Source organism: Mirounga leonina, unplaced genomic scaffold (assembly GCF_011800145.1).
Source record: "Mirounga leonina isolate KUSES-001 unplaced genomic scaffold, KU_Mleo_1.0 Mir_154, whole genome shotgun sequence".
NCBI lineage: Eukaryota > Metazoa > Chordata > Mammalia > Carnivora > Phocidae > Mirounga > Mirounga leonina.
In genome coordinates, this window is record NW_023270389.1 from 5,949,585 (window position 1) to 5,975,941 (window position 26,357).

At 38.3% G+C, this 26,357-nt stretch overlaps 1 protein-coding gene across 1 annotated transcript in view; it reads left to right on the forward strand.

Annotated features, from left to right (window-relative positions):
* Positions 1-26,357, forward strand: part of ATF6 (activating transcription factor 6) — a 208,733-nt gene that overhangs the window by 125,144 nt on the left and 57,232 nt on the right. The window lies entirely within an intron of this gene.

The following is a 26,357-nucleotide window of genomic DNA, read 5'->3' on the forward strand; positions in this document are numbered from 1 at the left end:
TAGGGTTGGCCAAGGAGAAGGACTGCCATTTTTAAAAGCAGTTTTGTAGATGAATGTTGGCCAAGGTTTCTTTTTTATGGCATTGGTGACATTGAATGGTTTCAGGGGTTACTCGAAGAAAAACCTAAAGTTTAAAAGAAAGTTAAATGAAGCCTTTCCTAAGGTTCTGCTATATGTTACTTCGTTCAAACCTCAGAAATGCTCCTTTAACCACCATTTGTTTTTTTGCAAGAAAAGGGCTTTAAAGGGATGTGTTTAGGTCATTGTATGTCTCCAGTTTGGCAGATTGAAATAAAACTTGGTTTTAACATTTTATGATGTACTAAGTGTGCTTATCTGAACTGTAATCTTCAGATGTATAGGATTTCTGTCTTCCATTTGGACTTACACCCTTGATGTTTTTCAGCTCTGTTGTGTAAGAAAAATGAGCATATAAAGAGTAACAGATCTTCATTGTTCTAAAGAAATGGACAGCCCTACCTCCCTTAGAATGAAGAGGAATCTGTGAAAACTGCTTCCTTGCACAACTTTCTACCATCTCCGCATCTTCCGGTTTCCTTTCACCCAGCTTAGAGTTTCTTCTGTGTATTCATTTATCTCATAAGTTCCTGCTAAATCCTTTAAGCTTTGTATCACGTTTACTTTTTTCCCCCCCTCAATTGAATTTCATCTCCCTTCCCCTTTTGTCTCTTGAGATATTTCTTATGGTCTCTCATTCGAATTTCTGTCTCACATTATATGAATTATTATTTAAATCTAAAGACTCTAAAATGTGACTTTTGAGTTTTTTCCTCCTGCTTTTGCTGCCTGGTTGAGAGGAAACCATTAACTTTTCAGTGATGATCTATACTGTTGACATTTTTCAAGTCCAGCATTTCCAGATTTCAGTTGCAGGTAAAGTGAATTATTGCACTCTGAGTCACCTCATGCATTAAAGGGAATTTCTTGCTTCGGATGTGATGAATCCTTTGTCCATCATGGCTTTTGTTCAGAATTTTATATTTTCTGATGATAAATATACTTTAGTCAGCCTAAGGATGTCTATTCAGAACACCTTGTTTTAGTATTAATATTATTTGAGGATCTTCATCACTCAGAAGCACCATGTGTGGAAGTTATGTAATAAACACATTGGGAAGAAGCACGAGTGGGACTTAGTTTTGATACCTTTTTATGTATAGGAATGAGATTATTTCTGTGCGCAATGGATAGCTTCATCTCTTTTTCCCATTCAGCTAACAGCTTGTGCCCAGAATCCTCATAATATTTTTGAAACTATATGCATACGTAAGTATGACCTTAATCTTTTAAAATATTTTATAGTAATACTTTCATGCAATAAATTATTTCTCAAATGAGTTTTTGGTGGGAAAATTATGAGGGACGAAATTTATTTTTTGTGAGGGATGAAAATGTATTTCCCATTGAAATTTCTTTTCTGCATAAGATCCTCGGAAACGAGGTGACCATATAAGAGTCCAATATCTATTTTAAAACTTGTTTGTAATTCTACCTTTTTTTCCTTTTTTTAAATAGTATCTTTGTAAGGATATAGTTCTTGCTACAAATGCAGTCGCCTTCTGAACTTGCTTATGGATAAGGTCAAAACATGAATAATCTCTTCTTTCCCCATATAATGAGTGAAGTCACTTCTGAAACGAGACTTTTTCTTCAGTAGTTTCTCTTCAAGTGTGTTTTGGTTGCCAAGGGTGAAAACCAGTGTGAACCTTTGTGTACAGACTTCACTCCACATGCTGTTAATAAAAACATTTCCTATTTATCAGCAAGAATTGTTTAAAATGTAAAGCAGAGATGTTTTCTTTTGTATGTTTTTTAGACAAGATGTATTTCCGAGTTTGAACTGTACCACATTATTTATGGTGGGTGGTTTTTTGTTTTTCTAAGGTGGCAGGGATCCCCATTACGTTCTCCTGAGGTTGGTGACAGTATCTGTCCAGGAGGGGTCTAATACTAGATGCCTGGCATTTCTTCTGCTTTCATTTTCCTTACGTGTTTCACCTGAAGGAGTGAAAAGACATTTCTCCATGAGGAAAGTGAGTTAGAGACATAAAATTCTGTTGCAGTCACCTTTGATTTTTAAAATTTTATTTATAGTTTTATCTAGAAAATGCACCTTGGGCCTGTTCTTACAGAAATGGATATGAATATTTTCTATTCTAACCTGTATAGATTAGAAAGATTTGTAAACTGGTTTAGTGAAACTTTATTTTCAAAGTAAACTGAAAAATGATAGCGAGGTAAAACAAGTTTATTCTTTCGTTGAACTTCTGAGAAGACTCTTGCAAATCTGACTTTAAACATCAGGAACAACAACAACAAAAGATATGGCCCAACTGAAAAACCTCTGTTTGTATTTGACATTTCCCCCTCAAGGGTTCTCTTTATTTCCCTTGTAAGGTGTTCTATCTGAATCACAAAAGTGCCAGGAACCCTACATCAGTTCACACAATTTGGCAGGCATTTAATTGCACACAGTTTGTAATGGACAATGTAAGGGAAGTCCAAACTTGCTTAGTTTTCAAGCATAGTTAATCTTCTGAGGTTTAAAATATCTGTTCATGCATGATATAACTATCACCTTTTGCATGTTCCTTTTACTCTGAAGCTGTCAAACCTATGCCAGATTGAAACAAATTGTCTCTAACACCCAGGCACGCCTTTTACTAAGAAAATATGCTTGTCCTTTGTAGTTAAGGGTGTTTGGTATTTGCATTTTCCCCCTGTCCTAACAATGTATCAAACTAAATTGGAGCTGGAATGCTTTTATAAAGTCCCTTCCGCAAAAATTAGGTCCTTTGTGATTTTTCCCTTTCTTGCAAATGGTTGCAAAAGCTCTTAAAATAATAGACTTATTTTAAGAGCTGGTGTAAAAACATAGTTTCTGATATATATTATTTGCCTATTATTAGTACTCACAGCTCCATCTTTTGTTCTTTTTAAAAAAGACCGCTGAACTGAGAGAGAATTGTTTTGATGTTTTATTTTTAAAAAATAGTTTTAAAAACTTGGGGATTAAGTAATTTTAGTTTTAAATGCCTTTTGTAATTTGTGAAAGCTACTAACTCAAATTTGATTGGAAATTTGGAAATTGGTAGATCTGGCTTTTAGAAATGAGTGAAAATACCTTTCTTAAATCATATAAATGATGTAGAAGAGGCTTAATTTTAAAGTTCTTAAACTTTGGAGCATAGAGGGTTTTTTTTTTTTTAATTACTGAATTGTTTATAAATTCCAGGGTTGTTAGAGGCAACAGTTTTTATAGTTTTTACGAAGTTTTCCTGTGTCTCCAGAATTCTTACCAAATGGCCTGAACCATTAATAGATAACTGTGTGATCAGTTTTAAAGTTTAAAAGCACTATCTTAACGCTCAGAAATTCGGAAAAATAAATGAAGAAATTACCCATAACCCTCTAGGTCAAAATTACTGAAATGTATATGTGGGTTTCATTTATTTTAAAGAATACATAAGTGTTTTTAAATCATCGCAAATTCATTATGCATATTTCTGTAGAGGATAAGCATCTTAACAATATTATAATTTCATTTGATACCCCAGATTCAGATAGCAATAGATAAACCCCCTTTCATTCTGTTTTTCAAGGATCCTTATGGCTCTGTCTCCTGTGAGAATATTTGAGTTGGGGAAAGTAGAGTGTGGAAAATAGAGATCTGGTAGCCAGGAGGACATGTGTCTAGATGACTGGGAGAATGTCTAGGTATTTAGATTAGGATTTTACTCTGCTATTGGGTTGGGGCTCCATATGGCATTAGCAATATAGTTGTAATAATTTTATTATTTAGTGCTTATTCCCCCCCCCCAAGAAAAGCGTATTAATTACCTGTTTAAAATATGTACAAGAGAGCAATTACATTATTTTATACTGAATAGATGAGTTATTCCTGCTTGCATGATTTGTTATGAGTAGGAGGGAATCCTACTTCCTTTTTCAACATTTAAACATTTCTGAAAGATCCGATTGTGCACTGACATCAAGGCATTTTTTAGAAATTACTGATCTTTTTGAAGAAAACAAAGGACTCAGTCAGTTAAGAAACAGGTGCTGGACCACCCTTGTTCTCTGCACTGGAACACTATACTGCTAACGCATGAGTATCTGCCCACCTTGAACTGAAATTATCCATGGGAAACAGTACACATTTAGAAGTTTCATGACTTTTCGTCAGCAATAATAGGTGCTTTATATTAGATGACCATACATTTGTCTGTTGTTTTCTTTATTGTGCTAAGTCTTTTTTTTTTTTTTTTAAGATTTTATTTATTTGAGAGAGAGCACACACCAGCAGGAGGAGGGGCAGAGGGGGAAGAAGGACAAGCAGACTCCACGATGAGCACGGAGCCCAACACGGGCTTGATCTCCCGACCCTGATATCATGACCTGAGCCAAAATCAAGAGTCGGTCGCTGGTCAGTTGGTTGCTTAACCGACCAAGCCACCCACGTGCACCCTATTGTGCTAAGTCTTCAAGTTCCTAAAGGTCAGTTAGGAGAATTTTATCAGTGAAGCTTAGTGAGCCCCGTCAGTCACATTTAAAATGTCTCTCTAGTAAGCTAAATTTAATGAATTCTCTCACATAGAGAATGTCAAGCATTATTTTTACTAGCAGGCGCTGATGAACAGGAGGTGAACCTACAATCAGAATTAGGTTCCTTTTACAATTTGGCCACTTGTTTTAGCTTTGTTATTTAAGCTCACTTTTACAAAGTTTTACAATCTTATGTTGGAAACGATAACATTTCCTTCAAATACTCTTGCTTTCAAAGTGTAAAGCATTTTGAAATTGTTGAATATAGTTTTCAATTTAAATTTTTTGAGGTTGAGAGGTGTGCTTTCGCCCCTGTTAATTTTACACATGGAGAAATTCAGACCCAGAGAGTTACATAGTGTCACAACTCCTGTGACAAAGTCTAGAAGCCAAATCATCTTGCATTTCAGGCTAGCGCTCTTTTCACTGCACTACACTATCTCCCTGTTATCAATAAATGAGATTATGTTAAAAGAGAGTTTTTCTAGAAACATGCAAACTAGTAGAATTCCACAAATTAACATGTCCTTATGAAGTGGTGTGTTATTCTGCAATATTTAAGAGAAGTTGAAATGTTTCTAAACCTGTAATATTTTTACTTAACTAAAGATTGTGTAAAGAAAAATTTTTTTAAATCTCTAAGTTTATGTTAAATGTAATTTGGTTATAAAAATGATTCTTACTAAACAAAACCCAGGAGTCTCAGTAGCTCTAATCCCATATCGTTCTGAGGAGGAGTTATTCTATACCATCAGCAATGCCTCTTGTGTTAGAAGATGGTGCTCTTAGAGCATTTGGGGACAGACCAGGAGAAGTATGTTACAAGAGTTTTTTCACTTTCTTAATGTATGGATTTAAAATTTCCCACTGACCAACTCCGCCACCCTAATCTTTACCACCAAAGAATTGCTAAGTGGAGTTGTTATGGTGTTAGGCCTGCTATTCCTGATAACCTACAGAATAAAGGGCAGGGAAGCAGAAGAGCTGTAGTGTTTTGTTGGGGAGGAAGCCCGAAAGGGCCATTTCCCAAAAGAAGTTTATCCCGTAGCGCTGCACTGTGTTCCGCACAGTAGGTACCAGTCTTCGGGTGTAACCAGTCATTGAGGTAGGCTGTAGGTATAAAAGGCACACAAGAGTTTGAGGGCTTAGTATAAAGAAAAAGTAAAATGTCTCAATTTTTGTATCGATTACATGTTAAATGATAATATTCTGGCTGTTCTGGGTTAAATAAAGTAGATTATTAAAATGCCACACGTTTCTTTTTACTTTTTAATTGTATCCTAGAAAGTTTAAAGTTACCTGTATGTATAAAGTTGGACAGCACTGCACGAGAGCTAAGATTTCTGAGGTAATTGGGATGAGCCTTGAATCTGAAACAGAACTTTATTATGGGGACATGGTATTTCATTAAGTCTGGACTTTTTGATTTCTAGTAAAATTTGTATTAGTTTGCCATCCATTTCATAATGTGCAATTCAGTAAAAGCCATTCAGGGAGAGGCAAAACTTTGTGAACCAAGCCTCTGTGGACTCCAGCTTGATCTTGGAACTTAGAATGCCTGAAGGAGTGGATGGCTAGAATGCCCCGTAAGCATGCCTTCTAAATAGCATGTCTGTTACCCAGACTTTTGGGGAAAGCGTAGAGTACTAGTAGTCTGTATGGCTACTTCAGGGCAGCTTTGTATGCATTAGAAACCAAATAGATGGTAAGTTTGGCATCCTATTATAAAAATTGAGACAAACTGTTTCTGTGTGGATGAAAGAATAATGTACCCCTGGTGCCTACAGATACCTATAGGTGAAGTCAGGCTGTCCCGCAAGGAGCAGCGTTTGAACACTCAAATCCCCATAATTCCATTGAATTCCCATAATATTGTTTCTTTATATTATCTTTATGTCTATATATATTCTCTCTCCATAAGTTCCTTCAGAATAATGATTTTTTTAATTCACTCTTCTGGGGTTTTGCCTGTAGTAAATTTCTAAAGTATTTTGAATTAAATTGAACTAAACCAAAACTAGGTCAAGCTACGGAAAATTGTTTCTCCCTTTTCTAAGACATACAGTCAATAAGTGAGGCACTGTGCTACAATTGAACATGTATGTGGATGTGTACCCAGAAATATGTGACAACAGACTTAGGTGTGAGACCCCTAAACATCGGATTCAGAAGTAAACAAAGGCCAGTTCCTGGCTTCTAATTAGGCTTTTTCATGTCACAATAATATGAATGTTTTTAAGTACTCCTGGCGGCTCTCCTTCGATACTCCCAGTAATTTCATTAAGCCTGTTCACCCGGCGACAGCTGCAAGTTATTCCAAACATCTGTGCCGAATCCCCACTGAAAACAACTCTCTCACCCCATTAACAACACCAGTAATTCCTTATTACTTTTCTAGCCACGAGTTATGGAGAAATAAGTCTAGTATATCAAAGAGGGAAGAATCCTGAAAATTGTTTCTCAGAACTGATTCTCTATGCTCATGCACGTAACGCTTTACCTTCCAGATTTCTGTACTTAAAAAGTTAGTTTCTTTATAGTACTTGAAATTTAATATAGTTTGTTAAATAGTTAAGAAGGAATTCTTTTAGATTTTATTAAGTTTTATTTGCTAATAAATATAAAGACTTAAAACATTTTGCATAAAAATTATTTCAGAGGGGTCGGTTAAGCGTCTGCCTTCAGCTCAGGTCATGATCCCAGGGTCCTGGGATCGAGCCCCGCATCAGGCTCCCTGCTTCGTCTCCCTCTGCCCCTCCTCCCACTCATTCTCTCAGTCTCTCTCTCTTTCTCTCAAATAAGTAACTAAAATCTTTTTAAAAATTTTTCATAAATTTTATACAGTTTAGAGTAAGTATAGTGAACTCAACACACCACTGCCTTATTCCTCTGCTTCTTTAATATTGGTAAATATTTTTCTTTGCTTTTTCCCCTACATTTATGTTGTGGGACAAGCACACAATTACTGAGAACGCATTACCTGTATATTTCACAACTTACTCCAATACTTCTATCAGGCACCCATCCAGAACTGAAGGAATTGGACTATATGGTTGCTGTTCTGTGGAAGAGTAATACTCAACTCTGCTTATGAATAATTAACAGATGGCATGAAAAAAAAACTCTTAGAAAGTCATTTTTATGAACCTCATGAGCTGAGGGTTAATATTTTCAATAAGAAGGCAGTAAGTCAAGTGTAATTCTTTTGCATTTAAACTCCACATTATTGCATTTTATTTGTTTTTAAAAAGATTTTATTTATTTGAGAGAGAGAGAAAGTACGAGCAGGAGGAGGGGAGAGGCAGAGGGGGAGGGGAGAGGCTGGCTCCCCACTGAGCAGGGAGCCCGATACGGGGCTCGATCCCAGGACCCTGAGATCACGACCTGAGCTGAAGGCAGACGCTTAACCAACAGAGCCACCCAGGCGCCCCCACGTTATTGCATTTTATTATAAGAAGTCTAAAGATGGTACAAGTAGTTTAGTAGGAAGAATACATTGATTCTGATGAATGTAATATCTTTAGATTTTTCTTTTTTAAATTTATTTACATTCACTTAACATTATAGTGTATTACTTGTTTCAGAGGTAGAGTTCAGTGATTCATTAGTTGTATATAAGACCCAGTGCTCATTACATCATGTGCCCACCTTAATGCCTCTCACCTATTTACCCCATTCCCCTCCAGCACCCCTCAGTTTGTTTCCTGTGGTTAGGAGTCTCTTATGGTTTGTCTCCCTCTCTGATTCCATCTTGTTTTATTTTCCCTCTCTTCTCCTATGTTCCTCTGTTTTGTTTCTTAAATTCCACGTAGGAGTGAGATCATATGATAATTGTCTTTCTCTGATTCTTAGCATAATACCCTATAGTTCCATCCACATCATTCCAAATGGCAAGATTTCATTTTTTGATGGCTGAGTAGTATTCCATTACACATACACACACACACACACATCTTCTTTATCCATTCATTCGTCGATGGACATCTGGGCTCTTTCCATAGTTTGGCTGTTGTGGACATTGCTGCTATAAACACTGGAGTGCAGGTGCCCTTTCAGATCCCTACATTTGTATCTTTGGGGTAGATACCTAGTAGTGCAATTGCTGGGTCGTAGGGTAGCTCTACTTTCAACTTTTTGAGGAACCTCCATACTGTTTTCCAGAGTGGCTGCACCAGCTTGCATTCCCACCAACAGTGTAGGAGGGTTCCCCTTTCTCCGCATCCTTGCCAACATCTGTCATTTCCTGACTTGGTAATTTTAGTCATTCTGACTGGTGTGAGGTGGTATCTCATTGAGGTTTTGATTAGGATTTCCCTGACGCCGAGCGATGTTGAGCACGTTTTCATGTGTCTGTTGGCCATTTGGATGTCTTCTTTGGAAAAATGTCTGTTCATGTCTTCTGCCCATTTCTTGATTGGATCATTTGTTCTTTTGGTGTTGAGTTTGATAAGTTCTTTATAGATTTTGGATACTAGCCCTTTATCTGATATGTCATTTGCAGATATCTTCTCCCATTCTGTCAGTTGTCTCTTAGTTTTGTTGACTGTTTCCTTTGCTGTGCAAAAGCTTTTTATCTTGATGATGTTTAAACTTTTAGAAAGATTATGAGTATTGGCAACAACAAATGAAGTCAGAATAGCTTGATTAAAGCAAGCAAACATAGGGACACCTGGGCGGCGCAGTCGGTTAAATATCTGACTTTTGGTTCAGGCTCAGGTCATGATCTCAGGGTTGTGAGATCAAGCCCCATGTCAGGTTTGTGCTTAGTGTAGAGTCTGCTTGAGATTCTCTCTCCCTCTGCTCATGCTCCTTCTCCCTCTCTCTCTAATATAAAATAAAATAAATCTTAAAAAATAAAACAAGCAAATGTAGCTTATTAAAAGAATATCTCCTTCGGACGCCTGGGTGGCTCAGTTCATTAAGCAACTGCCTTCGGCTCAGGTCATGATCCTGGAGCCCTGGGATCGAGTCCCACATCAGGCTCCCTGCTTGGCAGAGAGTCTGCTTCTCCCTCTCACCCTCCCCCCTCTCATACTCTCTCTCTCTTTCATTCTCTCTCTCAAATAAATAAAAATCTTAAAAAAAAAAAGAGTATCTCCTTAATTCTATAGTATGTGCTAATTTTTTGTTTTGCAAGTACACAGATTGAGACATAAACCTAGGGATTACACGGAACATGCTCGTTCTGTAATAATGTTTTGCAAAACAATCTTCAGCTCCCTAAGGAAATTTAAGCATTTGAAAATTGAAATTAAAAATGGCATTTGAAAATTGAGAAATGAAACCTTTGATAAAAGCAAAGGCTATGGGAATTATCCCAGCCAGAAAGAAATATTACTCATTCCTTTTAACTCTTACATTCCTCCTTCAGAAACCATTTAAATTTACTCAAAAAGATTTAATTTAAAAGTTCTGCCTAGAACTTAAATTTTAAAATTCTGCCTAGGGGCGCCTGGGTGGCTTAAGTCGGTTAAGTATCTGCCTTCGGCTTGGGTCCTGATCCCAGTGGGATCGAGCCCCACATCGGGCTCCCTGCTCAGTGAGGAGTCTGTCTCTCCCTCTCTCCCCTGCTTGTGCTGTCTCTCTCTCTCTCTCTCTCTAATAAATAAATAAAATCTTTAAAAAAAATTCCGCCTAGAAAATAAATTTGAAATTTTTAGTATTATTCACAGTAGTGCTGCGTTGGTCTCTTAAATTAACTTAAACATATGTTTATATAAGAGACAGATTGATGTTTCTTTTAATGAGTTAATGCCAAAATATCCTTCAATTATTTTATTTTCTGCCCATAGTAGAGCCATACATGTAATTCATCCCATTTAATGATACTCGATTCTCTTTAGGAAAAGGTGGATCCAGGGAGCTGTGGAAATAAATAATAGATTCAGAGATTTATAGGACAGTTTCCATGACTCATGACTTAAAACGTGTAAGAATGATTACTATGTATGGTAAGGCTGCCTATATCTATTTTGACTTCAACACTTTAGTATGTGCCTATGTTAGAATTGTTTATGCAAATGCATTTTGGGGTCCTATCAATAATATTGAAACAATTCTCTATGTTCATGTGAAATTACTTCTGTTTACCTTCATTTACTATCATCCCTAGTTCTTACTTTCATATACCTGTCATTCATATAAATTAGAGGCTATAAAGACTATCTGTGATGACCATTTTCCCCCCAGTATATTTAGCATCCTGATCTTATATGATTCAGAGTGATGTTAAAAGTAGCACCTGCTTCCTGATCACACACAAAAGGAAGACCAGATGTACACAGGGAGAGAGCAGAAATTTTATATTATAGATAAATATGACCTGATAGATAAGTATGTTTGTGAAGTTGTTGATGGATATTGACTTCCTTTCATTTAGGGACATCCCAGAAACCCACCCACGTAGTGGACAGATTCCAGTACTCTTTAGCAGTTGGATAAACTGCCTTTCATGAGTGAATTGTATTTTCCACTTTGAAGATTTCTGTGTCTTTTTCCTTGGTGATTTTAGAAACACTTATTTTGATTTGGTGATTGTTGGTATGTGGGGATAAAATTGTTGTTGACAGAGCTGAGTCTAAATCCTAGCTGGGCCTCAGTTTTTTTTAAATGAGGGCATAGACTCCCTGATCTGTAAGGGTTCTTCCTGCCCCATGACTCTGTGCTTTTGCTCAATATAATTTCTGTCATATTTTGGTTGACTTTTTGAATGTAATAGCAGAACTTCAGGAAAATCCCCTACATAAAACTTGACCAAACCTGAGATTTTAGGGATGGGAGAGAGATGATCATAAAGCCTTCAAAGACGAAAATGTAAACTGAGTTATATAAGGTGAATAGGTATTCTCAGCACAGAATAATAAAGAGCAAGGGCATTCCAGACTCAGGCAACCTCACTGTAAAGTGAAGTATCCATGAAAGAATGTGGTGGGAAAGAAAAGGAATAATTTGAGTTTATCAAAATTTAGGGAATATTGTACAGGATAAGGTTGGAGAAGGAAGTTGGGCCCAGATTTTCAGTTTATTAGCCATCGCCTCTTAGTTAAATATATATTCTGTATTTATATGTTTTTTGAGTATCACAGATGTGGCAAGAGTTGGGAAATAGAAAAACTTCAGGGAAATTTTAGACTGCTTTGGGTTATTTTATTTATTTAACCTTTTAGCAGCAGTTTAGTATCTTAATAATTGTGAGAATGTTGAAACAGAGAAGGTTAGGGTTAGTCAGGGACTATCTTTACCTCCTTTTGTTATCTAGCATTCATTTCCTAGACACTTTCTTTGGTTGGGTTTTTTTTTTTTTTAATAGTACCTATTTGTTTTCCTAATTAATAGGCATTTATTTCCCTTTTTAGTTTATCACTCCTCTTTGTAATTTAGCCTAATACTCCAGTAGCCATTTTATTTAGATTGTCATCCTATATGTCTTTTGAGCTCTGTGTTGGTGGCTGGATTTTTCCATGATCTTCTGTGAAGTTAGAGCTCACAACCATCTGATAGGTGTAAAGAGTGTATCTGTGGCCACATTTCCTAATAAAAAGAAATTCTTGAAGAGCAAAGATCTAAAACTTAGAGAAAGAAATCCCCCTCCCCCTAAATGCCCCTCTAAAATAAGGAGTATTATCTTATTCTTGCCTCAGGCCTCCCATCTTTTCCGAGTCTTTGTTAACGAGAACACTCTTGTGTGTGACCTGGCATTCCAGGGCAGGGCCGAACACATCTCATTTCCTCTGGCTCCACCATTAATTACTCATATCAGCACTTGTAGATCTCACACTGGAGAGCGAACTCCAGCTTAGATTCTTTTTCTTTTTTTTTTAAGTTTAATTTTAATTCTGGTGTAGTTAACATACAGTGTTATAATAGTTTCAGGTGTACAATATAGTGATTCAGCACTTCTGTACATCACCCGATGCTTATCACAAGTGTACTCCTTAATCTCCATCACCTGTTGCATCCATCCTCCCCACCCACCTCCCCTCTGGTAACCACAGTTTGTTCTTGTGAGTCTGTTTCTTGATATATATCTCCCATTTTTTCCCTTTGCTTGTTTTCTTAAATGCCACATACGAGTGAAATCATATGGTATTTGTCTTTCTTTGACTGACTTATTTCGCTTAGCATTATTCTCTCTAGTTACATCCATGTTGTTGCAAATAGAAAGATTTCATTCTTTTTTATGGCTGAATAAAATATACACCACATCTTTATCCACTCATCAGTCGGTCGATGGACACTTGGGCTGCTTCCATATCTTGGCTATTGTAGATAATGCTGCTACAAACATAAGGGTTCATGTATCCCTTTGAATTAGTGTTCTTGTATTCTTTCGGTAAATGCCCAATAGTGCAATTGCTGGATCATAAGGTAGTTCTGTTTTTAACTTTTTGAGGAACTTCCATATTGTTTTCCACAAGGACTGCACCAGTTTGCATTCCTACCAACAGTGCACAAGTGTTTCTTTTTCTCCACATCCTCACCAACACCTGTTGTTTCTTGTGGTGTTGATTGTAGCCATTCTGACAGATGTGAGGTAATATCTCATTGTAGTTTTTTTTTTAAGATTTTATTTATTTATTTGACAGAGAGAGACACAGTCAGAGAGGGAACACAAGCAGGGGGAGTGAGAGAGGGAGAAGCAGGCTTCCCGCGGAGCAGGGAGCCCGATGCGGGACTCAATCCCAGGACCCCGGGACTATGACCTGGGCCAAAGGCAGATGCTTAACGATGGAGCCACCCAGACACCCCCGTTGTAGTTCTGTGAAAAATGGTGTAGTTTTGATTTGCATTTCCCTGATGATGAGTGATGTTGAGCATCTTTTCATGTGTCTGTTGGCCATCTGGATGACTTCTTTGGAGAAGTATCTGTTCATGTGTCCTGCCTAGTTTTTAATTGGATTATTCAGTTTTTGGGTGTTGGGTTTTATTAAGTTTTTTATATATTTTGAATACTAACCCTTTATCGGACATGTCATTTGCAAATATCTTCTCCCATTCCATATGTTGCCTTTTAGTTTTACTGATTGTTTCCTTTACTGGGGCATTGTATTTTGATACAGTCTCAATAGTTTAGTTTTGCTTTTGTTTCCCTTGACTCAGGAGACATATCTAGAAAGAAGTTGCTTCAGCCAATGTCAAAGAAATTACTGCCTGTGTTCTCTTCTAGGATTTTTATGGTTTCAGGTCTCACTCACATTCAGGTCTTTAATCCATTTTGAATTTATTTTTCGTGTATGATATAGGAAGGTGGTCCGGTTTCATTCTTTTGCATGTAGCTGTCCAGTTTTCCCAAAACCATTTGTTGAAGAGACTGTCTTTTCCCCATTGGATATTCTTTCCTGCTTTGTCAAAGATTAATTGACCATATAATTAAAGGTTCATTTTTGGGTTTTCTTTTCTGTTCATTGATCTTTGTGTCTATTTTTGTGCCAGTGCCATACTGTTCTGGTTACTGCAGCTTTGTAATAAAACTTCAAGTCCGGAATCATGATGCCTCCAGCTTTGCTTTTCTTCTTCAGGATTGCTTTGGCTGTTCAGGGTCTTTTGTGGTTCCATACAAATATTAGGATTATTTGTTCTAGTTCTTTTTATTTTTTTAATCATCCATTTTGAAAGATTTAATTTATTTGAGAGAGAGAGAGCACAAGCAGCAGGAGAGGGAGAGGGAAAAGCAGGTTCCTCACTGAGCAGGGAGCCCGATGTTGGCCTTGATCCCAGGACCCCAGGATTATGACCTGGGCCGAAGGCAGATGCTTAACGATGGAGCCACCCAGACACCCCTGTTGTAGTTCTGTGAAAAATGGTGTTGGTATTTTGATAGGGATTGCATTAAATGTGTAGACGCATTGAGTAGTATAGACATTTTAACAGTATTTGTTCTTCCGATCCATGGGATGTCTTTCCATTTCTCTGTGTCCTCTTCAGTTTCTTTCATCAGGGTTTTATAGTTTTCAGAGTACAGGTCTTTCAGCTCTTTGGTTAGGCTTATTTCCAGGTATCTTAATATTTTTGGTGTGGCTGTAAATGGGATTGTTTTCTTAATTTCTCTTTCTGCTGCTTCAGTATTCATGTACAGAAATGCAACAGATCTCTGTACCTTGATTTTGTAGCTTGTGACCTTACTGAGTTCATCAGTTGTGGCAGTTTTTTGATGGAGCAGCTTAGAGTCTTGTCTCATTGTTCTGAGTGTTTCTAAAGGTAAGTGGTGGGTAGTATCTCAAAATGATGGCTTCTGTTTCTTAGGGGCATCTGTTTAACATCTGAACTCTGATGAAGAGAGTAAATGGTTTCCAATTAGTGTGATTTCCTCCAGTTGTGCTTCTCCTATTACTGCTTTTTTTTTTTTTTTTTTATATTATTGTTTCTGATGAGCATATTCTCCAGTTGGGTGCTCTGAACTTTCTTTTTATTTTTTTAAAGATTTTATTTATTTGAGAGAGAGAAAGGAGCAGAGGCAGAGGGACAAGCAGACTCCGTGCTCATATTCCAGTGGGAGCAGCAGGTACAAAGGCCCTGAAGCAAGAATATGTTTGGTATATGTGAGGAACGAGTAAGGAGGCTGTGGCAGCAGGAGCAGAATAAATAGGAGAAAGAACCATGGAAGATGATCTTAGAGAATTAAGTAGCTGGGTCAAAACATATACAGCCTTAAAAGCCATTGAGGTTATTTTAATTTTACTCTGAGACTGGAAGTCACTGGAACATTTCTATATACATTTCAACAGGATCGTTGTGCTTGCTGTAATGAGACTAGACTTGGAGGAAGAAAGGGCCGTTAACAGACCATTGAGGAGGCTGTTATAATCATACAGACAGTAGTGATGGCTGGACCGATGGTTCAATTCTGGATGTATTTGGAAAGCAGAATCAATAGGTTTCACTGAGAGACTGAATATGGAGTATGAGAATACTCCAGGATCTCTGGCTGGAGTGTCTGAGAAGAATGACAGTGGCACAGAGATGGGAAACACTGTGGGAGAAGCACATTTGGGAGCTGTTTCAAGAGCTCAGTTTCGGATATCTTAACTTTGAGAGATCCAGATGAGTGTTTTAAGTAGGCAGTTGGATATAGGAGTCAAGGCCAAGGGAGTGAGATGGGCTACAAATATAAATTTGGGAGTCATCAGCATGCAGAGAATATTTAAAACCCTGAGACTAAATGAGATTACCAAGGAGTGAATACACGTATATGAGAGGAGTTAATATGGACTTACACTTGGGAATAAGAAAGGGGCATATTTAGTGTTGAAGGTAAGAAAAATGGAGGAGTCCATAATCATTCTAGGTTTCTATTTGGACAACTAAATACAAATTGATGAAGTTAATTAAAATCAGAAACCCAGGAGGAAGAAAAATCATAATTTAAGAATCTATAGAATATTCCAGTGGAAATATTTAGTAAGCATGTGTAAATATGGATCTTCAGTTAAGGTTTGAGAGATTTGAGCCTAACATATATTTCAAATTATGAAACTAGATGAAAATGCGAAGAGAAGAAAAAAGATTTGCCTCTGAGAAACCCCAATATTTTATGTGTGATGTGGGTGGAAGAGAAGATAGCAAAAGAGAAAAAACTTGAGGGAAAATGAGAACCAAGAGGTGGAGGAGGAGCTCAGAGCATCAGCTGCTGTGGGAGAAAATAGGGTGAGGACTGGATAAAAGCACTGGGCTTGACAATTAGAATAGAGTCTTTATAAGGACAGCTGCAGTTACAGTGGTGGTAACAGAGCCAATTTTCATTACTTTAGGGATCAAATGGGAGAATCCATTGACTTATGACTCAGTCTACTTTATTTACCTAAAATAATACCGTGGGATTAATCTAACTAAAATTGATATTTTGGGGAAATGTTAGGTCGGACGTTGACCAGCAATATCAAATATGTCAGAAATGGAATTCCATTATTGTGCCAGGAATGGTTCTTGGCTGTAAAACAACAGAAACCTACCATAACTTAAGTTAAAGCAGAAACTGTTCACATTACAGGAAAGGAATTTAATGGAAGGCTGTTTTTAGTTCACAAGACTCCATGCGAATACTGGAGATGGGAACCAAAGAAGGCCACACAGCCAAGAACACAGTCATCGTTTCAGCTCAAGAAGTTGGGTTAGGACAGTTGGGTTAGGACACGGGCCTCCGCCATGGCCACTAGCCCTGCTGCCAGTGGCATGCTCCCATTGCTGCTGTGAATCTAAATCCGAGTCTTCATTCACTATTGCCTAAGACTTTGAATTTTAGGGGAGTATCTGATTGGCCAGGCTTAGGTCACATGTCAGTGTCCTGGTTGCCAGAGAGCTGGGAGAGAAATTATGTCTGTCCCCTTTAGGCTCCTGCAGTTAGACATCTTCCCCTCACAAAAACCCCCAGTAGACAAGAGATTCAAATGCTGGATAGCCAAAACCAACAGCCAGTACTATAAAAACTAAGTGCGAAATCTTAAAGGTTTAGGGAAACTAATTTGAAAGTCACATAACCAAAATGAAAATGATTTTGTAAACTCAGGAATGTACTCCATGGCTTACTTTATTGATATTAAATATCAAGAGTATCAAATTAAAAACTTGGCTTTGATCTCTCCTGCTTTGTACCTTATAGTATCTAGGCCCTGAAATGTCCTCCTCTCTCCCCATATCTCCTCTGGACCCCTGTAACATTGGGGTTTATGATGGCAGCCTGCTCACACCCCAAGAGGCAAGTGGAAGCAACATTACTGTACCTTGTGGTGGGAGCACATTTCTAGGAGTGAGATTGGTCTCAGTTAGACCTAGAGGGATGTTAGGAGTAGCTGTGACCCTGGGGGGAGGGAGTACGGTGGGAAAATACAGGCAGAAGAGCAGACTGGGTTGAGGGGTGGGGGGCTGTGTTTTGGGCCACAACAGATGCTGAGCGACAGGGCCAGGCTGGGGGTTGGGAGGGGTGGGAGACATGACAGTGGGGCAAAGCAGAGAAAGGCATGTGTTGGACACTTAGTGGCTGCCCACATTCTTCACAAATTAGGCCTTTGAGAACTCTTTTTTTGTTGGATTTTTGTTTTGTTTCACTGGGATTTGTTTTTGTTTTGGTACTAGGATTTCATTTTATTTTTAAAGGAGCTTCTCTGCCAGAAGACTTATGAAGTCTCCACAGAGGAAAAGACCCCATGTAATTTAAATAGAGCTGGACTTTTTTGCTTGCCTCCCCCCTTTTTTTAGGGTTAACTCTTTTTTTAAATTTAAATGCAATTAATTAACATACAGTGTATTACTAGTTTCAGAGGGAGAATTCAGTGATTCATCAGTTGCATATAACATGCAGTGCTCATTATATCAAGTGCCCTCCTTACTGCCCATCACCCAGTTACCCCATCCCCCTCCCCCTCTCCCCTCCAGCAACCCTCAGCTTGCCCTTTTTTAAGAATCAGCTTGCCCTGATTTTGACATGACAGATCTCTAAGAAATACAAATCGGGGTGCCTGGGTGGCTCGGTTGGTTAAGTGTCCGACTCTTGATATCAGCTCAGGTCTTGATCTCAGGATCATGAGTTCAAGCCCCACATTGGTTTCCACGGCGGGTGTTGAGCCTACTTTTAAAAAAGTAAAAGAAATACAACTCCAAAACCTCATAAACGTGATAAGTAATGTAAGACCTTTAGTGACGTCTCTTGACAACACTGCACAGGGAATAGTAAATAAAACAGCCCCAGTACCCTCTTGCCCCACCCCCCACCCCTGCAGAGTCGCTGCCTCACCTCTGTTGTCCTGCAAAGGCCACAGCTCAGGCCAGCCCTCTCTGTCCACCTCCTTTCCACTTCTCCAGCCTCCAGACCCTTCTTCCCTGTTAATAACTCATACCTTTTAGCTTACAATTTAGCTTCTTCCAACTCTCCTCTCCATCTGTAACCTTACCCCTACCACGCATGCAATCCAGCAGCACTTAAAAAAAAAATCCTTAGAAAAAGCAGAGAGTAGAAGCGTTGAATACTTGTGCTTCAGTTATTTTCCCCCTCTCTTTTACGTTAAAGAAAATTAAATGTGAGGGTATCTTGTTCTCTTGGCTGAATTTATAGAGAATATCTCTGACAGTTGGCAGTAGTGTTTGTGAAAAGGAATAGTGAGCGATCATGGCGGAAAGACGCCAGAGCAGGAGAGATCAGAGTATAAAGAGCTTTCATTTCTAGGCTCAGAGTTTGGATGGGGAGTGAGTGCCTGTCACTGGCAGGTAAACAGTGGCTCTCAGCCACCAGGTGGGACGGAAGAAACGTGGTCAACAGTGTCCGTGTCCCTGGTTGTGCGACCTGTTACGTTTTCTCAAGGACTTCTCTGACCTCAAACTTTTTGGTCCTTTTTAAAAAAAAATTTATTGAATGCTTCAAATAGTGCTTTTTACTTGCCAGTCACTCATTGTTCCAAGTGCTTTAAAGTATTATCTTGTTTAATCTTTATAAGCAATCTGTGCACTATGTATTATTACTGTCCTTGTTTTACTGATGAGAAAAACAGGGCACAGGGAGATCGGGGAACTTGCTCTACATCCTACAGCTAGAAATGGGGGTGGCAGAGGCAGAATTCAAACCCAGGCAGTCTAGCTCCGGAGCCCAGGCTTCTCGTAGTCTCTGTCTACTCCTTGCTGCCAGTGCTTGTGAAAGCTGCATCCTCACGCTGTCTGCATCAGAATTGCCAGGGATCCCTGCCAGATTTTGGCCCGCCTCAGGCTTACCTTCTCAGAATGGTTTTAGGGGGTTCAGAACCTGGGTGTTTACATTAGGACGTCCTGTAGATGATTCTGATATGGACCCTTTGTTAAGAACTTCTGTTGCAGAAGAACCTACTACTGTCAATATGTTCAATTCTGATCTCGGTTTCCTTTGGCCGTAAGATTAAATACTTTCTGAAGGGAACCTAATTATTACAGAACTTAAAATTAGTACTGTGATCCCTTAGTGTGCCTTTTGAGCAGTTGAAATCCTTTCTTAAACAATACTTGACCAAACAGTGAAAACAGAATTTTCCTTCCTTCCCCACAAGTGCATCATACATCAAACATTCACGTTAAAACTGAATGGAAGCTGAGAATGCAGAGAACATACTAGGTTCTGGAAAGTATACCTTTTGTGATATGAAGAGAGAACTCTTCTGAACTCTTTGGAACAAGTCTATACAATAGCATACCTCCATCCTTAATGAAGATTGTAGCTAGCAATAAAACTAAAGCTCAGCTTCCAGTGTGGACCAGGTGTCCAGTTTTGGGCTATCTTGCTAACCCAAGATCTCAAGAGAAAATTTGTCCACTAAAGTAGAAAAATCAGATTATTGCAGATTATCATTAAATTTATAAGAGCTTTAAAAGAAACTTTAAGGGAGTTGTTTTTTCCCACTTGGTGGTTTGCCTTGTCAAGACCAGTCTTTCCTAAAATGTACTTTAGGGATATTTTATAGTCCTTCCTGTTTGTTTGTGTGAAACCAAGATCAAAATTACTTTGGAGAGAAGATTGGTATCTTTAGTGGAGACTGGAGGAATATCCAGACACAGAATCATGCAGGAAAGATAACTTTAGGAATATAAAGTAAGTAGGATTCTGCTTCTCCTCTTCCTCCAAAAAGTTGTAGCATCATTGATATGAAGGAATCCTCTAGATCTCCGTGCATTCCCTTCCCCTGCTGCTGTGGTAGTTACACACACACACACACACACACACACATCATTTGAGACTGTTACACAAGTTTATACCATTTTTGTAGTTTCTGCCTAGAACTTCAAAAAATTAATTTTTGTCTCAACCTAGCATTTTCCCCATTTTTTACAACAAAAAGTAAAATAATTTTCTTAGATATCTGTATTTAACAACTTCTTTGAAGTGCTTCCTAATAATCTCTTTTCTCAGAAAACTCGGCTCAGTTTGCTGTAGACTCACCTTCTCCCTCCCCACTGGTAGCCCATCTGTAGGATGCAATTCAGGCCTCAGGAAATTCACTTCCTACCAGTAGTCCTGAGTAAAGTGAATTTTGTAAAACGAAACATCTTGTAAACATTATGTCTGACAAACTCCTATGGTTAAACTCTTCATGCATTTAGTGTTTGATCTTTTTCCTTAAGACATTTTTTTGGATTGCCACACTGTTGGCACTCAGCAAATGATGATTGAGAACGAGCTTCAGGGGTCCTAATTTATTTCCCTAAATCACACACTGTCCAGCTTTTGAAAAACTCTGTATTAGAGCTGACAAAGTTTGGAACTTGATTAGCTTAGAGTTATTGAATGGAGTAATATGAAGTACAGGCTCAAAGACTTGCTGGCTGATCCCTGTTCAAAGCATATAACCAGCATTTTGTCGAAGAGCTTTCTCTAGGGAAAACAGTCCTGACCTGGTTTGGAAACACTTTCCCTGCAAGCTCTCATTAAGAGAGAAGAATGAGGGGCACCTGGGTGGCTCAGTCGTTAAGCGTCTGCCTTCGGCTCAGGTCATGATCCCAGTGTCCTGGGATCGAGCCCCACATTGGGCTCCCTGCTCCGCGGGGAGCTGCTTCTCCGTCTCCCTCTCCCCCTGCTTCTGTTCCCTCTCTCGCTGTGTCTCTCTCTCTGTCAAATAAATAAATAAACAAAATCTTTATAAAAAAAGAATGATTTGGAAGCTACTGTCGTATCCTTGGGAAAGTATTTACAAGAAAGCATGTTGACCAAGAAACCCTGAATTAATTCTACTTTTAAAAAAGAGAAGCAGGGGGTGCCTGGGGGTTTGGTAGGTTAAGGGACTGACTCAGGTCATGATCTCAGGGTCCTGGGATTAGTCTGCTGGCTCCCCTCTCAGCAGGGAGTCTGCCTCTCCCTCTGCTCCTCCTCCCGCTTGCGTGTGTGCTCTCTCTTTCTCAAACAAATAAATAAAATCTTAGAGAGAGAGATGCAGATCAGGGTACCTGGCTAGCTCAGTCAGTGGAGCATGCAACTCTTGATTTAGGGGTTGTGAGTTCGAGCCCCATGTTTGGTGTAAAGTTTAATTTTAAAAAATTATTTTTAAAAAAGAGAGGCATATATAATAACTATTAGGTTGAACTTTATGAAATTACTGATATTTGACCCACAAAAAAATGACAGTTTTATATGGTCCAACCTTATACATTTTTGTGCGCATAAAAGGGGAGGTCACAGTCCGTTGGGCAGGTTTGGAGACTCCCACAGAGTTTGATATGAGAACCATATCTTAAAGCAAAATGAGTTTGTACTTATTAGGATTTCAAGCTAATCTTTCCTCTGGTGACCTTGGCAGCATTTATCAGGTTTGAGCATAGTGTCAGAATTTTCCTCCTGTGAAATGTAAACCTTGGCTCACTCTTGGGCCATCTGTGGTGCACGGATAGTTTTGATTTATTCTTCCTCTGGCTGACATGCGTATTAATGGTGCTGATGCAAGCTTTACATTTCCTTTTATTGGTCTGTAGTCTTATTGCGTACGTTGGTGGCACAAATACTGCATTCATATTAGCTATTTATATTAACTGTTTCTAGTTTGGGGGTGAGTAATGTACTTAGCTTATGTTCTTACTATAATGGGAAGCCCTACATCATAGACATTTTAATAGACTTTTAAAATGATTACATTCTACTTAGTTTTACTACCTCTAATTTTTTTCTTTACATTTTTTTTTTAGGATATGTCACTGTGTATCTGTGTATTTTTTTTTTAAAGATTTTATTTATTCATTTATTTGAGAGAGTGAGAGAGAGAGAGAGCACAGGAGAGGGGGGAAGGTCAGAGGGAGAGGCAGACTCCCCGCCGAGCAGGGAGCCCGATGCGGGACTTGATCCCGGGACTCCAGGATCATGACCTGAGCCAAAGGCAGTCGCCCAACCAACTGAGCCACCCAGGCGCCCGTATCTGTGTATTTTAATGGTTTCAAATTTCTTAATTATCTTTGCTTTTCGGTTGCTTTCATGTTGGACACATTTGATCAGCAATTAATACGGCTCTTAGAAAACAACATAAATTCAGAATATTTGACTTTGATAAAGAGCTGTGGAAGGCCTGATTCTCATTGCTGCTTTGGCTGTCCTATTTCCAAGCTTTGATATGCTCTTCACTTAGTTCAGTAGCTTGCCAGAGACTTGGTGAGATAAATGAGGTAAAGTGATAGAAAACGAGAGCTCCCCAGGATAGGAACATAGATTAGAAAAAAATTAATGCAAACCTATTTTTGAAATGAGGATAGATGCTTTTTATTTTTGATCTGGTTTTAACGGTTTTATATTGAAAAACCAAGCCTGTCTCTGGAATCCAGTGGATATGGACCAAATATGAAATGTTAAGAAGTCATTGTTGTTAGTATGGGCCTGACATGCAAAATTTGACGAATAGAGGCCCATGTTGATCCAAATAAAAGTTGCTCATTGTCAGAGTGCAGCCTGTTGCAGACTGTTTCCCTCATTCCCCAGGAAACATCATTAGATATTAAATACATTCCTTTCTATCAAAGATATGGGGCCCTAAGCTTAGGTCAGAGTTTCCTAATACAAGAGAAACTGTCTTACCTAGTATAATAGGGACTACTGGAAAATCTGTGAATTAACAAAATTGGTTAAAGCAGGAGATCATCAAAATAATATGTATATTTTAAATTTATTTCATTTAATTATATAAATGTGGACTTGCTTGTCAAGTTTTGATGTAGGGCCAACACCTTTTCTTTGAGTCCAGATCTGGAAGAATTCCATGTTGCCTTTCAATACAAACTACACTCACAATGCATCAACCATAATTTCTAGTATCAGTTACACTTACTCTAAATTAGATTAAGAATTTAAAGATATTTTTTTAAGCAATCTGAATGCAGACTGGTATGATTTTTTTCTCAGTCTTTTATGGTTGTCTTGGAATGAGTGAATTTTTTAAACTATTCACTTTTATTAAATCTCCTTTTCACACTTTTATCAATTTCCCTAATATTTTTTTAAAGATTTATTTATTTGGGAGAGAGCATGAGCAGAAGGGCAGAGAGAGAGGGAGAGAGAATCTCAAGCGGACTCTGCACTGAGCTTGGAGCCCATCGTGGGGCTCAGTCTCATGAGCCTGAGATCACTACCTGAGCTGAAACCAAGGGTTGGATGCTTAGCCGACTGCGCCACCCAGGCGCCCCCAATTACCCTAAGAAATACAATTAGCAAAAGTACTTTTGGGGGGAAAAAAACCCAAAAACAGTCATGAATGTTCATTTGTGCTGTGGGTATCAGTAAGTTTTAGAGGGGAGTGGGAAGGGTCATTTAAACTCAGCAGTTTAAGTTGGAGGTCAGTTTCCACTCTACACGGATATATAGAATTAACATTAGACAACACCTAGTAGGACCTTAATTTTAGTGTGAATTACCATTTCAACCTTCAGCTGAGCAAAATTTGGTCCTGTTCTTTTGACAGGTTAGTCTCCAATGCTTTAGCCCTCTTAAAAAGAGAAGAAACATAATTTTGGATGCTGCATTATGCACTAATATTTTGGTTTTCTTCTAACAAAGTGCTTGGAAAAGAATTAGGAGAATTGTATGAAAATGGCAGATTTTCTCATGCACGATATTGCGTAACACTGGGGAAAACTGTTTTATTCTCACAGTGAAATGTTTTGGTGTTTTCCCACCAGTGTTTCTCTGACTTCTTCTGGGAATAAAAATAACAATGTGTTGATGATAGTGTCTGTCCACAAAGTTTCCTCCCTGAAGATATCCCATGGTATTTCAGTCCTATAGAGGCTTTTCAGGAGTGCATTTGGAGATATCCTAAAATTGGTGACATGGATTTCAGCAACAGTGCCAAAATAAAACTCCTTTGTTTCTGAAAACATCACTAATAGAATTTAATGATGTGCTAAAAAGGAGTGAGATGAACACAGTTGGGGAGAAAAAAGTGATTCAGAATTCACTGTTACTGCAAGGAGCATTTAATTTGAAGTAAATGTTAAATGAATCAACTGTACTCTCCCAGATGTTTGTGTGAATAAATTTTTTTTTAAATATAAGATAAGCACTATTAGAATTTTTAGTATACCGGCTTTGATTCCTTGCAGTTCTGTGGTAAACAAGCACTTTAAAGATTTTATTTATTTATTTGACAGAGAGAGACACAGCGAGAGAGGGAACATAAGCAGGGGGAGTGGGTGAGAGAGAAGCAGGCTTCCAGGAGAGCAGGGAGCCTGATGTGGGGCTCGATCCCAGGATCCTGAGATCATGAGCTGAGCCGAAGGCAGACGCTTAACGACTGAGCCACCCAGGCACCCCTAAACAAGCACTTTAAAGATTTATTTATTTATTTATGTGAGAGCGAGCAAGCACGAGCAGCGGGGGAGGGGTAGAGGGAGGAGCAGACTCCACACTGAGCGGGAAGCCCAATTCGGGACTCAATACCAGGATCGTGACCTAAGCTGAAGGCAGACACAACCTACCGAGACACCCAGGCACCCCAAACAAGCACCTTAAATTCTAGGTCTCCTCTCTGCCCCCCACCCTTCACAGTTTGCAAACTTTAATAATTAGAGGTAAGGCTGGTTAACTGTAATAATTTTTATGCATTCAAGATGTGATTCTTCTTTTTCATAAATAATAATGTGTTTTTTGGCTTTCTCCTGCAAAAGTAACTGTCTGAAATTAATGAAGAAAGAAAGTAGAAGACATTATGTTCAGAAAATCATGCTTGAAAACAATGTTTAGTATGGCATCTAGACTTTAGCAGGAAACTCGGATTTAAGTCTGAGGCTGACCTTAACCCATGACCAATGGAATCTAAGTGTGTTTATTTTTACAGTAGCTTTAATTTGGGGCTTGCAAGTTTGTTGGTTTGTTTTCTCATTCAATTTTGGGGACCCTGAAGCAGTATTTTAATTATAGGAATTAAGCTATTTATAATTTTCATGGCATGAAGATCAGCAAATTTTGTTTTTTCTTGGCTATATTATGTTATCTTACTGAGAAATGTGTGATCTTTGTGTCTAACAATGCACTTAAAAAAAAAAATCTCCCGTGCTGCAGTGCTGGAATTCTAACAGAACAACTTCACTCATCTTTCCCCCAACTTCAAAAATAAAAAAATCTGTTCTCACAGAAATGCTGCCTTGAGTTAAACAAAGGACAAGCAGTTACTGGAAATGTTTTCTATTCAGTTCTGTTGATGTATATTCATTTCAATTTGTTTATTGCATTCTAGATTTTTTTCTTCATTTTGCTGATAATTGCACTTCATAATCACATTGACCTTTGAACTGAGTTGCATTGAATTTTTATTACCTTCAGCTGTGTTAAATCCTACTTGTAATGAGTCCTTCCCTATAGCAAGTTTGCTGAATGAGTGATGAAGCGAGGGGGGTTAGTATCAGGTTCAGTTCTATCTCAGTTTAACCGTGCTCCCTTAAGTGGAAACACTAATGTATGTTGTTTTCTTTCTTTTTTCTTTTTGCTGTGACAGTTCCTCTGTTTTTGCTAGGAAAAAGGAGTTATTGATGTTTAAACAGTAGTTCATAACAAAGTCATAAGTCGTTTATAATCTGCTTTGGAACCTACAGTCATACATACCTTTTCCAAAACACACATACTCCCCTTTTTTTGAAGCCAGCCTCCTCTTGGCTCATCTTACTTTCAGTATTTGTGTGGTTGGAAACCAGAAGCCTCAGATGCCACGGGTCATTGACAGATTATCAAATGTTGGCATTGTTACGTTTGGAACTTTATAATTATGCTAGACGTGCATTTATAATTTTTTAATTCTTCCATTGAAGTATATGCTTTTTAAAGGCAAGAACTATACATCTTCTTTAGTATATACTTATTGCTTACCAAAAAAAATCTA